This window comes from Thamnophis elegans, chromosome 3 (genome assembly GCF_009769535.1).
Source record: "Thamnophis elegans isolate rThaEle1 chromosome 3, rThaEle1.pri, whole genome shotgun sequence".
NCBI classification, from domain to species: Eukaryota; Metazoa; Chordata; class Lepidosauria; order Squamata; family Colubridae; genus Thamnophis; species Thamnophis elegans.
The window spans coordinates 84,996,826-85,012,338 of NC_045543.1; the positions used below are offsets into that span (position 1 = coordinate 84,996,826).

Here is a 15,513-nt window from a genome sequence, read left to right on the forward strand (position 1 = left end):
TCTGGAGTGTTGGCTATTCCTGCCAGCTTGATGTCATCTGAAAATTTGATGAGTTCCCCATTTATTCCCTCATCCAAATCATTGATGAAGATGTTGAAGAGTACTGGGCCTAAAACAGAGTCTTGGGGTACTCCACTGCATACTTTCCTTCATGAAGATGCAGCTCCATTGAGGACTACATGTTGAGTGTGGTTGGTCAGCCAGTTACAAATCCATCTGGTGGTGATGCTGTCTAACCCACATTCTTCTAATTTATCTAGTAGTAGGTTATGGTCTACCTTATCAAATGCCTTACTGAAGTCCAAGTAAACTATATCAATGGCATTCCTCTGGTCCATTAATTTTGTCACATTATCAAAGAATGCAATAAGATTAGTCTGGCATGATCTGTTTTTGACAAACCCATGTTGGCTTTTGGCTATTACTTTGTTTGCTTCTAGGTGTTTGCTAATTTGTTGCTTGATTATCTTTTCCAGAATCTTTCCTGGTATTGAGGTCAGGCTGATAGGTCTGTAGTTTCCTGGATCTGTTTTTTCCCCTTTTTTGAAGATGAACATCAGCTCTTTTCCAGTCCTCTGGTAGTTCCCCGGTGCTCCAGGGTCTTTGAAAGATATAGTTCAGTGGTTCTGAGATCTCGTCTGCCAGTTCCTTCAGAACCCTGGGGTGTAATCCATCCGGTCCTGGTGATTTGAACTCGTCTAGGGTAGACAGGTGCTCACTTACCATTTTCTTTCCTATTTCAACTTGTGTTCCTAATCTGATTTTTGTGGTGCTGTTTTTGATAGGTTGGACTGTTTTATCCCTTTATGTAAAGACAGATGCAAAACATGAGTTAAATAATTCTGCTTTCTCCCTGTTGCTTGTCACTTTCTTGCCATTTTCTCCCAGCAATGGACCAATTGTTTCTTTATCTTCTTCTTGTTTTTAACATGTTGGAAGAAGCTTTTTTTGTTATTTTTTTACTTTTGTGGCAAGCCTTTCTTCATTGTGAGCCTTAACTTTCCTCACTTCATCTTTACATGCTTCGGGCTATTTGCTGATATTCTGCCTTAGTTATGGCCTCCTTCCACTTATACTTATCTTTTTTTTTTGGTCTTTCAATTTGTCAGAGAGTTGGCAAAGATTCTTCTGACTTAGTACTCAAGAGATGTTCAAGGTTAAACAACAGGATTCTGTTCATGCTATAAAAGCAGCTGAAAAATGACCCATGCTATAAAGTTACTTGGCACATTAGTTCTTAATAGAGTTATTAGCATAAATTATGGATGTGAATGGCCATGTAACCTATGTCTTTGAAGAGAAAAATTACTCCTTCTAGTTTAGTTTATTTTCTCAATTAATATTTATGCTGCTGTAAATATGAATATCCTCCTCCCTCCAATTTTATAGAGCCCACTATTGACTAAGGTGTTCTTGATAATTGTCATTCTGCTCAAGTTACTTTAGCCTTTCTGGGAGAGAACAAAGTAGAGAGAGCCTTGCTCCTCCCACCTCAGAATCTCCCAGGCAAACTCTTGTTGTTCTCTAGTTTTAGAAGCAGGAAACCCTGCAGAGCTTAGGCATGGGGTATTTGTTACATCCTTCAGACTTAGTAAGCAGCATTTCTAACATGGAACGGATTAACTTTATTGAACGAACTCCTCTGGATTAGTGTCTGAATTGTAACACTTTAGTCAGTAACTTATGTTAATAGTTTTAAAGGCAATACCCCAGTAAGCATCAATTATGGTCCGTATATTTAGAAATATCAGATCTGGGCTGAGAAAATATAGAGAACTAATAGATATCAAAGAGCTAGGTTTTCTCCATCTGGATTTTTGTAGCCCAAATGTATGAATAGCAATAGCAATAGCAATAGCAGTAGACTTATATACCGCTTCATAGGCCTTTCAGGCCTCTCTAAGCGGTTTACAGAGAGTCAGCATATTGCCCCCAACAATCTGGGTCCTCATTTTACCCACCTCGGAAGGATGGAAGGCTGAGTCAACCCTGAGCCGGTGAGATTTGAACCGCTGACCTGCTGATCTAGCAGTAGCCTGCAGTGCTGCATTTAACCACTGCGCCACCTTGGCTCATGAAACAAAGTGATAGCAGAAGCATTTAACTAATACATTAAACTGATACATTTTAGAATGTATTCACTGGGTAAATTATCTTTAGTCAAACTCAACACCTGGACTATTTGGACATATCCATATAGTTTTCTTGGCAACAGTACAGAAATTGTTTGCCACTAAGCTGGTTTTGGACTTCACATTCCAGTCTAGACCCCTGGGAATTCACTGAGCTTTTTCCCCCCCCTAAGTGGACAATTAGTCATAGGGGAGGAAATGGCATCACACAGTAAGAACAGATTACATATTTTCTTCCAAATAATATTAAAAATTTTATAGCATACAAAACAGAACAATCCCAATAATTATATTAATATGGTTGTTTCTTTATTTAAAAATAATAATAAATCAAGAATGTATCTAACAAAGATTTTGTACTATTGCAAAATAAAGCCCCCAATTTAAAAACTCTATTTTTTTCCCCACTGTAATTCCTTGTTCCAATCCTTCCAGACAGACTTGTCTTGAGAGCTGAAAAATCTTCTGGAATACTATTAAATATGGCATAAATAATTATAGTATAACTCAATACCGAGTATTTTATCTTGCACAAATGGAAATACTTTCTGCTAATGTTAAGATAGATATAATTCAATGAAACAAAATTAGGAAAGCCAAATTGCTTTTAATTTAGATATGAAAACATATAATTTATTATGTAACAAATGGAGGCTTGGATGAAATAAAAAAATCACATGGTAAAACTGATATTTATTTTATGAAATATACAGTGCTTTCATTTATTGATCAAATAAATGTTTAAAATTAATAGAAATACTAATTTTGAATTTAAAGTTGAAAATTTGAAAGATATTGTGCAACTAAAAAATAAATAAATCCAAAAATTGAATACTGTATGCTGTGTAGTCCTTCTTTAGATACTCTTATTATCAAAGGCAGTTGAATCTTCTTGGCATCTCCCCCCTTCCCAAAAAAGTCAAAATGCAAAATTTAAAACTAAAATGTAACAATACCATGTGCCCTAAGAGTAGACAGCCTATCTTCTTATGCATAACCCCTGCATATTTCAATTACAGGTGAGATTTTAAAATATATATAATTATTTTGTACTACTCAGTACAAAAAGATCACAACGATCCATTTTGGATGAAAGCAATAAGGAAACAAAAAACATTTATATTTCCCTATGCAATAGTCCTTTAAAAATTCTATTAGTTTTTTTCAGGAAATAAAAAAAACTAGAAAGTCAAATGGTAAAAAATCAAAGTTACTAGCAGAAACATTTTAAAATAAATATAATCTATCTGAGTGGAATGGGATGGAATTCCCCCATTCCATGATGAAGGTTCACAATTAGGCACCAACTCAAGAATTATTTCATGGTCCTATGTTTTAGTTCCTAAATATCCCAAGATGAAGAAAAAATAATTATAGTTCAAAATACTCCTCAGTGATCAGAAGAATCGGTGTGTATAGTGATTACACAAAAGTGTCTCTCACATAATATGCTCAGATTATTGCTGATAAAGAGACTTCCAGAACAAGAAATGGTAATATGAAGACAGTTCTGTAAAAAGCAAAGCCAATTAACTGCAGCAAAGAATCAAGGTCTGATAAGTAGACTGGCTCTTTAACCTCTCTGGAGAAGGAGGGAATGAGATCGCCCCCAAGTGCTCCAGACAATCACTCCTCACAAGGAGATCGCAAGACTAGTCTCCAGTGGGTTTTAAGAACTAGGAGACAAGAGAACAGCCATCTTGCTCAAACTGTGGTAGGCACAGTTAAAAGGATACTAAGTTTACCTACTTCTCTTTCTAATCACATTTGGAAATTCTTGTTAACTCCTTCTCACCTATTGGATATCTTTGGTTGGATCAATAAATCTGGGAAAAAAAACAAGTTGAGTCTGGCTTCAGTTCTTAAATAAAGTTTAACTACAAGCTTTAAAACTTTTAAAAAATTGAAATAAAGTTAAACAATAAAAAGTTAAGATTTTTTTACTTGGGAAAGTTATAAGCAGATTAAGGGTCCAGAAAAATTTGAAATGAGCTTTTGAAATTAATTACAAGTAATCCTTCACATGTTCAAGTTTTTAATTTTTCTAGAGATAAGCACTTTTAACAATTGGACGCTAGACAGAATTAAATATTTCAAGAATACATAAATTTGATTAGCAAACTCTAGAATGACACAAAATATTTTAACATTGGAAAGGGTACTTGTGAGAAATAGATCAGAAGTTAATATCACCTACATCAACAGCAGTGTTTGTTTCTATGGATAGATTATGTCCAAAAGATCTGGAAAGAAACAGCAGAAGAGGAACAAATTTCATCCAATAAGACAGAGACAGTTGACACTGAAAGTAGATCCCAGTAATAGACAACTAGATGATATGAAAAAAGATATCTTATTGGACAGATAAAAGAAATTGGTTGATGCTTTAAAAATTCAAAGAGAATTACAAATAATAAATCAAGAAAGTGACCTCGATTTACAAAGGAGTTTTGTTAAAGCTTGGATGAATCTTGTGAGTGTTAACACTAAGCAAATATAAATTGGCCTTTTCCAGAGCCTGATTTGATGCCCTCCCACCAGCTCTACTGGTGACAAAAATTTCATGAGATTACCTATTCATAGAGATTTTGCCCTTGTGGATCAAAGGTGGTAGAAACTCTCACCTATGTTTTCATAAAGTCTCCTTTCTATGATACCTCAAGATGTGATATGACTGCCCCAATCATTTCCAAACAGGAGGGCCATACAGATACATTTTATGTTTATTATCTTTGAAGGGATGCCAACTCTACACACGCATATCAGTAGCCAAATATTTTCACCAAGATATACAACTGCACAATTTTCTTAATTAGATATATTTTTATTGTCCTATTATTTTTCCCTTCCCCAATAATAATTGCTGTGTTAAATTATTTCTCTTTTTACTATACTTTTCTATTGTAAAGGCTGGTCAAAGGCTGGTAATAAAGATCTGAATTTGAAATTTCTAGCAATCCTTAATGTATTTTTGCCAACACCAGAACTGAAATGATGATGTTTTATGGATTTGTTTATAGATATGAGATGGAATGAAGATATAATTGGTTGTAAATTAAGAGGTGAAAAGTTATTAAATTGTTTATACTTGTATTGAAGTTTGGAAGTCACTTCTTTATATTATATTTCTTTTCTCTTTATTGCAGTCTTTTTCTTTTCTTTCATCTATTTTTTTCCTTTTCCTTCAAACTTTTAAACTTCTACTTTGTATTAGTTTTTACTATTGCAATTATAATCTTTAATAAATATTTTTTAAATGCTCATAGAAGTTACATTCCATGTTATTTAATGCATTTTTTCTAAAATTATTACTCTTTTGGAGAAAGGGTCTCTCCATATAATCTGGTTTGGGAGGAATATACTATCACTAGTGCCATTAAAAGGCAATCAACATCTGGTCTGACTTGATCTTTTATCTTGGATTATTTGCCTGATAAATACACACAGTACTAAGAGATCACATTATTTTAAAAATAAGTAGTTACATTTATACCAGGAAATTTAGATTGCTATATGAAAAATATTACAATTACAATAGCAAAATATGGAGAAGCAGTGAAGTCTAAAGTTAGGCCACATATAATATGAAAACTGATTTAATTTTCATATTGTAATTGTTCATTGAACATCTTAGTGGATACCACAAAAAAAATCATATTAGATTTTCAAGGTTTTGAATAAATACTAGTCCACAAGAGGGCAAAAATGAAACTATTTGTTTAGCAAATCTATTTTTATCCAAGAGATGGCAGTGGCAGATCAATCATCTGTATATAACAAAAACCAGAGGAAGAAATGTAAACTTAGGGCAACCCCTCCACAAAATACATTGCTAGTAAGATGTTAATATTGGTCCAAAGAGTAGTTGTGTTATGATCACTCTTATTTTTAGATTCTCAAATTCCAGTTTAAAAGTCTAACACATATAAGGTCTTTATTCTAAAGCTGTTAATGAAAAATTAGAAAATATTTATTAAAGAGCTAAGCCAATAGAGAGAAACATGGCAAATGGATACCTGCTAGATGACTTTAGACCACTCACTGTCTCAACTGAAAAGAATTGTCATGAGAATCTTGGAGGGACTAGTAAATATACTGCTTTGAGTTCATGGGCAAAGGCAAAATATAAATCTAGCAGTTGAATTCACCTCTCATTAACTTATCTACATATATTTGTAGCAGACTTTTAGGAAAAAGACTCCTCACCTAAAACCTGACAATATACCCTGAATTTGGGTATTGCTTACTTTGCTCTGAATTGATCATTACACGCTTTATCTCATATAAAAAAATAGCTGTCATTTAAATACCATGCATGAACATTTCTAATTTCCACATTTTGGATTTCCTTCAATAGCAAAGCATCTACCAGGCTTTAAAAGGGACAATCATTCCTGCAGGTAGGACAGGTTCAAAATTTAGCAATAAACTGCACTGTAAAATGAAGATTTGAACCTAGACCTTTAGAGCTCTAATCCAGCAACTTAATCTAGATATTCTTATCATGAGATCAAAGCCTCACTCTTATTCCTGATAATAGATGGCTTGATTTTCATCTACAAAGATGATGAAAAAAAGTGCCCCATTTATTCAGGCCTTTTTTCTCTTTGCAACAAACCAAAGTCAACTTGGTTCAGAGTCTTGTACTGTACAGTGTATAGGGAAGCTACAATCATCAATAGTTATTAATCATGAGGATTATATACAGTATTAGCACAAACATAAAATAGCAGCTGCTGAACAATGGAAGCAAGTGGATGTTATTACACATATATATCTGATTCGTAACCTATTTAGAAGCTTCAGCTTGCACAATTAGGTAAGAGAATGCTAAGAAATATAATATTTAATAGTAAGCAATCTGATTTAATATGATGTGTGCTTGTATCAAAGGCGGGATGAGCGGGGAAACGTCATTGTCTACTCCCCATACAGTAGTTCTTTTACAGTGGTTCCAAAGCTGAGCAATTTGCTGCTATATATTATTGTGAATAAAGTTACTACAATATGGGATGTGCTGTTCTTCCGCCAGAAAAATCCCATTCATTTATTCAATTAGTCTTACAATTGTGTATGCCACACAATTACAAGTGGCTTATAATGCTAAGATTACAATTATATACAGCCACTTCTAGCCAAAATGCAACAGCATGTATAAATAATTTCTGTCCATCCAAAAAAGTTTAACCAAATCAATAAAAATCATCCATCAAACTGACTAAGGACAGACTTTGGGGTCAGTTTCCTGGTTTAATGCAGGAATGGGAAGGTATTAATAAAGAATATGATACATAAAGGTTTTTAAAATCTTTATAAAATTCTCTTGTATCTCTTATTCCATTATATTCAAGGCACAGTTAAAATTTAAGATATTAAATCATATTTGCTGATGCTAAACAGCATATGGTCAGTATCTAGATGTGGGGTCTCACAATGATGCTAAACAATTCTTCCATGTGATATTTGCCAGGAGTGGTACATTGGTGGTTCAGCAACAATTTTCACAACAAAAATGTAAGGTTTCTGCTTCCTCCTACATCCTCCTCCTCTCTCATATTTATTTGGCACAAGGAGCTAGAAGAGCTGGAGGATGGGGGCTTGAGGGAAAGGACATTTTTTTATTACCCATAATATCCCCTAATACTACCCCAGTGAGGCATTGGAGGCAATCCAAAAGGCAGCAAAACTGAACCATTCAATTCAACTCAAAGATCCAGGCAAAGAGAAATCAATGGAGAACCTAGTGTATGTGTTGGAATTGCGACACAAAATTGCTCACAAGAGGGGTGCCAGAAGTATTAAGATTGCCACTGCGATTGTAAGATATAAAAAGAAACAAAGCTGTGATCATAAATTGCATCTGCCTTTGAGTTTTTTGACACGCACCCCTATCAAGATTTCTGGAAGGGGAACACTAGCATTTCCCTCTGGTCTTAGATACAGGTAGTCCTCAACTTACGGCCACAATTGAGCGCAAAATTTATGTTGTTAAGGGAGAAATTTGTTGAGTTTTGCCCCATTTTACGACTTTTCTAGCCACCTTTAAGTGAATCACTACTTAAATTGTAACATGGTTGTTAATTGAATTAGGTTTCCCCATCGACCTTGCTTGTCAGGTCTCAACATCCCAATGTAAATCACAGGACCAGGGGCATGCTTTAACGGTCGTAAGTGTGAAAAAATGACCATTAAATCACCTTTTTCAGTGTAATGGTAGCTTCAAATGGTTACTAAGCGAACTGTTATAAGTCGAGACTGCCTGTATTCAGCTTTATATTAACAGAGTTGAAACGGATCTTGCAGGTCATCTAGTCCAACCCCCTGTCCAAGCAGGAGACCCTACATCTGCCTCTACCTAGGATTGAACTGAAAACATGATTGTGAGGCAAGAGCTCCACCTCTAGGCCACAGAGGTATGAAGACATACAAAACAGAATAGAATTGGAAGGGACCTTGGAGGTCTTCTAGTCCAACCCCCTGCTTAAGCAGGAAACCCTACACCACTTCAGACAAATGGTTATCCAACATCTTCCTAAAAATGAAGCATTTCTTTTAGCCGAGGACGCCGAGTTCCACCTCAGCCGGCCTTTCCAACCATCGCGGTACCAAAAATGAACAGCCGGGCAGGGAGCGTGAGCAGGATGACGCTGTAAAGACGCTACGAGGCCTTTGTACGAGGCTCTTTTCTGGAAGCGAAGCGCGCTTCATTCCGCCCAGTGGCGGGAAAGCACCATCCGCAGCATTTCTTTCCCGCGCGCTACCATTCCCGGATAGCGCCTGCGCGAGAGGCGCAAAACTCCTTTCTAAGTCCTGCACTGGAGGAAGTCGCGGGCACGCGGACTTGAGGGGCCGGGGAGGGTGGTGGAAGTCTAAGTAGCCCGGCAAATTATGACCTTTCCTACATCCTTCATCTTAGCCATTAATGTGCCACTATCTTTTTTCTCAAAAGAGTTTTCCCGCCATTCCTCTTAAGGGAAGCGCGCTATCACAACTACCCTCCTCTCCATCCCTTCCTATGCAAGCCCGGTTCCCATCCTCCCAGGTGGGGAAAAAACACAAGGCTGGAAGTCCTTTCACGGGCTCCTTATTTTTCGGAGGCTCGCTGACTCTCGGGTCTAGCGCCTGGAGAATGCAGGGACAGGCCGGCGTGGAAATCTTTGCATCATGAGTCTGCGTGGAATAAGTTAGCCCCCCCACCCCCGGTAGGAGAGGAGAAACGCAACGGGAAGGGAAATCTAGAGGAGGAAAAAAGCGAATTCTAGAGGGGGAGGAAGAGGGAAGTCTTCTGAATGAATTGCTACCGGGATTCCGCGGTAGGGGGGCAATCGGGGTTACTAATGGAAATTCCGCTCAGGAGGGCGTTGAGCACATGTTCCCGGGGGCGGGGGGATCCACGCAGTCGCTGGGAGCCGAAAGCTATTCAATCGAGCTCACGTCAATCACATTGCGGGCGATCAATATTTACTCGAACCAGTCAGAAAACGCATGAATGTCACAATCCAAGCACCGTTTGCCGAAACGCAAGGACATGCAAAGCGCAGCTCCACGGGCGCGTTTCGCCCCCGTTAAACAAAGTGGGGTCCCCCCCCTTCTGAATCGCCCGTGGCAGCCTTCACCGCTGCTGCCTTTTTGTCGTCCTTTCGTTATTTCCATGAAGGCTTTTGCCTCAACCGAGATCTTAACCCAAGCGCTCCGCAGTCACTTTATTGCTGCCCCTGCCAAGTCGCTCCCGCTCGCCCGCAACTCACCGAGGGTTGCCACCCGCCCAACTTTCAAACCTTCCTTGAGGGGGGAGATTCGGAGAGGCCGCGAACGGCAGCCTGTGCGGCCAATGGCCGCTGGGTGAGGATGTTGCTCCTCCCGGTGGCTTCCTGGAGCCAATCTAAGGCGCAGAAGGTGGGATTTCCTCGCCGTGCGCGGCCTTTTAACCCCTTGAGCCCTTCCGAGACTAGGTGGGAGGGGAGGCTGACTAAACTAAAGGATGGGAAAGTCATCGTTTGGAGGTAGAATGTCAGCCTGAAATTCTAGGCTAACGATTGCTGAAAATAGACTCTTAATACAATCATGAGTAGCGAAGCTCGTTGCTGCAATACAGAACGTCCTCCTTTTAACTCTTTTGCTTACTTTTCCATTCTCTCCACCCTGCTGGTTTTTTAAAAAAAATATTTTTGTCAAGCATGAATAAGTATAAACATGATTAGGAATACATGAAATGAATATGAATACAAGGGAATATTACAGTGGTGGGTTCCGGATCCCGTTCCAACCAGTACAGTTGGAAGGGGTCCGGCGGCATCCACATGGATGCACGCAGCACACGCACATGTGCACAGCGCATGCATGTGTCTTAGCACCTCCGCAAGCCTCCGTGATGCTCCAGCTGCTCTGCCGAGTGTCACGCAGGCGCTTTATGCGCGTGCGCGGAAGCCTTAAAAGGCAAGTAAGGAACTCGGGTGGGCTCCGGAGCACAATAACGGAACGGTATCCGGTGCTCTGGGCAGGCTCCGGTACACCTGTACCGGGGCGTATCACTTGCAACCCACCACAGGACAGGGACGATAGGCATATTGGTGCGCTTATGTATGCCCCTTAAAGACCTCTTAGGAATGGAGTGAGATCGACAGTAGATTGTCTAAGGTTAACGTTTTGGGGGTTTGGGGAAGAAACCACAGTGTCAAGTAGGATATTCCAGGCATTGACCACTCTGTTACTGAAATCGTATATTCTGCAATCAAGTTTGGAGCAGTTTACCTTAAGTTTGTATCTATTGTGTGATGGTGTGTTGTTGTGATTAAAGCTGAAGTATTTATTGACAGGGAGGACATTGTAGCATATAATTTTATGTACTACGTTTAGGTCAGATTGAAGATAGCGAAGTTCTAAATTGTCTAAGCCCAAAATTTCAAGTATGGTGGCATAAGGTATTCAGTTGCTAGCAGAGGCGTGGAGGACTCTTCTCGTGAAATATCTCTGGACTCGTTCGATTGTATTAATGTCTGATATGCAAAAAAAAATGTCTGTTGCAATGCCATGGCTCATGAACAGATTAGATTTTAAATTAGGTCCTTTTTATCAGACAGACGAACAAATTTGAAAGCATTTGTTTGTTTATCAAATTTAGACAGCGGGCTTTCTCTATCCAAGTGACCCTGGGTGACAGTCAATGAATAGATCATGTCTGTTGACAAGTATGAATCTGACTGACAATCTAACCGTAAAACTAATCATACACATCCAAGATGAGCATCCGCAATCAGTTTGGCCAAAGACAAAGCAACAAGGATGCTATAATGTTAGCACCTTAAATGCAAGGAGACAGACACATTACATTATATTATATTGTTTACATTACAATATAATGTAAACCCAAAGGAAGCATGGAGAGATGTTGCAAAAAACTGCCTGCTTTATAAAGGTAAAGGTTCACCTGGCACATATGTACTAGTCGTTCCCGACTCTAGGGGGCAGTGCACATCTCCTTTTCAAGGCCGAAGAGCCAGCGCTGTCCGAAGATGTCTCCATGGTCACGTGGCCGGCATGACTAAACGCCGAAGGCGCACAGAACGCTGTTACCTTCCCACTAAAGGTGGTCCCTATTTTTTTACTTACATTTTTTTACGTGCTTTCAAGCTGCTAGGTTAGCAGAAGCTGGGAAAAGTAACAGGAGCTCACTTATTACACTGTGCTAGGGATTCGAACAGCCAAACTGCCGACTTTTCTGATCGACAAGCTCAGCATCTTAGCCACTGAGCCACCACATCCTACAGGAGACCATATGTAGCAGGGCCACTAGAAATATTTAGACCAGATGGGCAAGTGTTCTTTTGTAAAAGTTATGTCTGGTGTATCCCAGAGCTTCAATTTATAGTGTTTTGTAAGTGATAATCAACACTTCGAATTGGGTCTTGAAGTCTACTGTTAACCAATGCAGGGTTGTTTTTGTTTTGTTTTTTGTCTTTTAATAAACTTCTAGAATGGGCAACTGAATGGAGCTGAGTATGTACTGGCCAGATGCCCTTTCTGTCCCCAGTGCAGAGCTCGCAGCAGATAATAACTCATTGTGCCCAGAGAGAGAAATATCTGCCGCTACTTAGGATTGAACTCACAGCCTCCTGATTGTGAGGCGAGAGTTCCATCTCTGTGCCACTGCACCGCTCATTGTTAACTAATGCAATGCTGTAAAAAAAAATGCTGCTTTTTTCCTGTAGTAGTGAGGTGGGGTTGCCTAGACATAGTTTAGCTTGCTTTATTTCAAACTTGGCAACTTTAAAATAGGTGGACTTCAACTCCCAATGTGCTGCTGGGAAATTCTAGGAATTGAAGTGCACAGATCATAAAGTGCTCCTGTGAGGCCACCAGAAATTCCAAAAATCACATGAGAATGGAGCGTGTTTCATGTGGTTTGCAGAGGCTGCACAAGACCATTCTCTGAAATTGCTTCAGGAAATAAGGCCTTTGTGTGTCTTGAAACAGCCTCCATTAAGCTGCAAGAGCCTGTTAACAGAAGAAGGTGCTGAAGGTGACTAGCGCTCAGTAGAGTCTAGGGAATGCTGGACCATAGAGGCAAATGTAGCATTCTCAAGGCTCGCATATCTTGGTGAACAGTGCAAGGCAGCCTTGTTGAGTTGAAGCAGTGGCAATAGGGCGGAATTCAGGCCCAGCCTCAATGTTACTGCTGAATACCACTGGTCAGAGTGACCTAGATGAGGGGGAGACACAAAATTGTTTCTTTTGCTTGGGTATATGTTTGTGTATGTGACACACCAATAAAGAGGCCACTGTTCTGGACTAACAATGTCAATACGTTAATATCCTGTGTGGCAATTTCTCCAACTTCAAGATATCTTCTATGGATGTTCAATACTCCGAGAAGCCTTAATACTTGGAGATAATCATCACAAATTATTAATTTGGCAGTCAAGTATTGGTTGTGGTTCCATCAGAATTATAAAAAAATATTTTTAAATAATTCATTGCATAACTCAGGTTGTAAAATGTAAAATTGATGTTACTGTTGTGGGGAATGAATGATTCATCATAGATCAAGTGAGAAAATAAGGTATTAATTCCAGTGCAGCAGTGTGTACAACTTTTTAATTCCATTTTTCTATTATTTTTCTGATGTAGCAGTTTGCAAGGAAGGTTAATTTTTTTCCTCCTGTCAAATTAGACTTAAATGTTCTCCACTTAATGAAGCAGTGAGAAGTCTATCAGCTGCACTGCAGGTTTTAATTTCCTTTGTGACAAAACAATAGAGATTCATATTGTCTTTCAATATCTATTTAATATTGTAAGTGGAATGGACCAGAAACTAATAGACATTTTTACAGCAGGTAACAAATTTGGCTTTTGGGGAAAGTTATTTTCGTTTAGTTCATTTTTGCCTTGACAAAACACCTAGTTTAAAACTCTGGCTGGCTCTAAATGGCTTGTTCCCATTTTTTCAAATTCCATTGCTATAATATTACAAACATAGGATAAAAATTCCCTTTTGACAGTAAAAGAAATACTGTTGATAAATCAATGAATCTAGCACTTAAAAAAGGATAGTGTGCTTTCCTCAATCTTCATATTAAGAAGCTATCTAAATTCTTGGTCATTTCAGATTGATTGTATCTTTGGCCAAACTCAGGGGTGGGGTCCTGCCAGTTCTAACCTCTTCTATAGAAGAGGTTCCACAAATCTACTGTGCCATTTAGAACCGGTTCCAGCTCCCTCCCCCGGCCCGTCTGCACCATGTTTGCCTTGCCTGCCGCTCACTGATTGGCTGGCTCACCAATCGCCCCGCCCGCCTCTAAGAGGCCTATCTAAACCTTAAAGTCTTAAAGCTGTCAAGTTTGAACATCCCTGGGGGTTTTTTCTAAAGGGTTAGGGGGTGCAAGGGTCTTGTACCTTGACAGCTTTAAGACTTGCACACTTCAATGCCAGAGTTCCTGAGCCAACATGACTGGAGGAGGAATTCTGGGAGTTGAAGTCCACAAGTCTTAAAGCTGTCAAGTTTGAACATCCCTGGGGTTTTTTTTCTAAAGGGTTACGGGTGCAAGGATCTTGTAACTTGACAGCTTTAAGACTTGCACATTTCAAATGCCGGACTTTCTGAGCCAACATTTTGGTTGCTAAGCAAGAACGTTGTTAAGTGAATTTCACCACATTTTACAAGTTGGCCATGCCCAATCAGTCACATGACTCCCAAGCCACTCCCACTCACATGGCCACTCCCACAAAACACCTACAGAAGAGGTTCTAAAAAAATTTGAAACCCACCACTGGCCAAACTATACAGTAGGAGAGATGATTTAAATTAGAAAAAGATTAAGAATGTAAGTAAAAAATGAAAATAAAACAAGTAAAAGCTTAAAATACAACTTCTTAATTACCATGACACTCACCAACAAAAATATTTATTTGCTTCCTGATGTCTCCTAAGACAAATGGTTCAGTTCTTAATTTTAGTTTGTGATATCAATTTTGGCAACTTTCTTGCAGAGCAAATGTGCCCTTAAATATATAATTTTCTTAATTTAGAAAAAATAGGCCCCCAAAAGCAGACCAAAAGAGAGAGAAAATTAGTTAATTACAGCGTAATCTCCTTTTGATACACCAGTTGAGGGTTTATTCTTTATGTCACGTTAAATACAGGAATTTATAATTATGGCAGTTTATATCATTTGTGGGATAATGTCATACAAATGATGCAATGGCACCATTTGTGTCATTGGTATAATTATATATCGTTACAGATTGATATAAAATACCTCAGACCAGGGGTGTCAAACTCATGTCATCATGGCAGCATCATGTGAAGTATTGGGGCTTCCCCCACCCTTCACTGAACCACGTAGCCAGCATGTGACGCATCCAGCCTATGGGCTGGGAGTTTGACAGCCCTGCCTCAGACTGTGAAATTGCTGCTCAGAAGGTCCACTATATTGAAGTCTATAAAATTAAGATTTCCTTGCAATAATTTTCCTTTTTTTTCTTGCTATTGCTGTAAACATGAACATTTTTCCCCATATTTAATCAGTGTTAACAATACTGTTAACCTTTCAACTTTTATAAACAGAGTATACATGGACCTCCCCAGAGCTTTTGTGGACTGGACTCAACTGTGAAAATTTAGAATGGGGAAAGTATTACAAAGCCACTTGTGCTACAGTTCTTGGCACACACACTGTTCTACTAACTCTATTTAGACCAGGACTTTACTCTTTATATTATAGGCCTTTTATTGTTATTACTTATGCTAGTTATTAAAAGCAATTAAAGTATGGCATGAATGTGATAATTCAATTATAATCAGCCTCTATTTCAGATTCTCCTCTAAAGTATTATTTACTTGTATTGCAGCTGAGTGCACATCTCGTTGTACAATTAGGGCACC

General features: G+C 38.7%; 1 protein-coding gene across 2 annotated transcripts in view; it reads right to left on the bottom strand.

Moving 5' to 3' along the window:
* Positions 1–9,980, bottom strand: part of FANCC (FA complementation group C) — a 61,696-nt gene extending 51,716 nt beyond the window's left edge. For both annotated transcript variants that reach the window (XM_032214490.1, XM_032214489.1), the window contains exon 1: positions 9,881–9,980. The gene's annotated coding sequence lies outside the window, so the exon portion shown is untranslated. The remainder of the gene's footprint in view (positions 1–9,880) is intronic.
* Between the last annotated feature and the right edge of the window lie 5,533 nt (positions 9,981–15,513).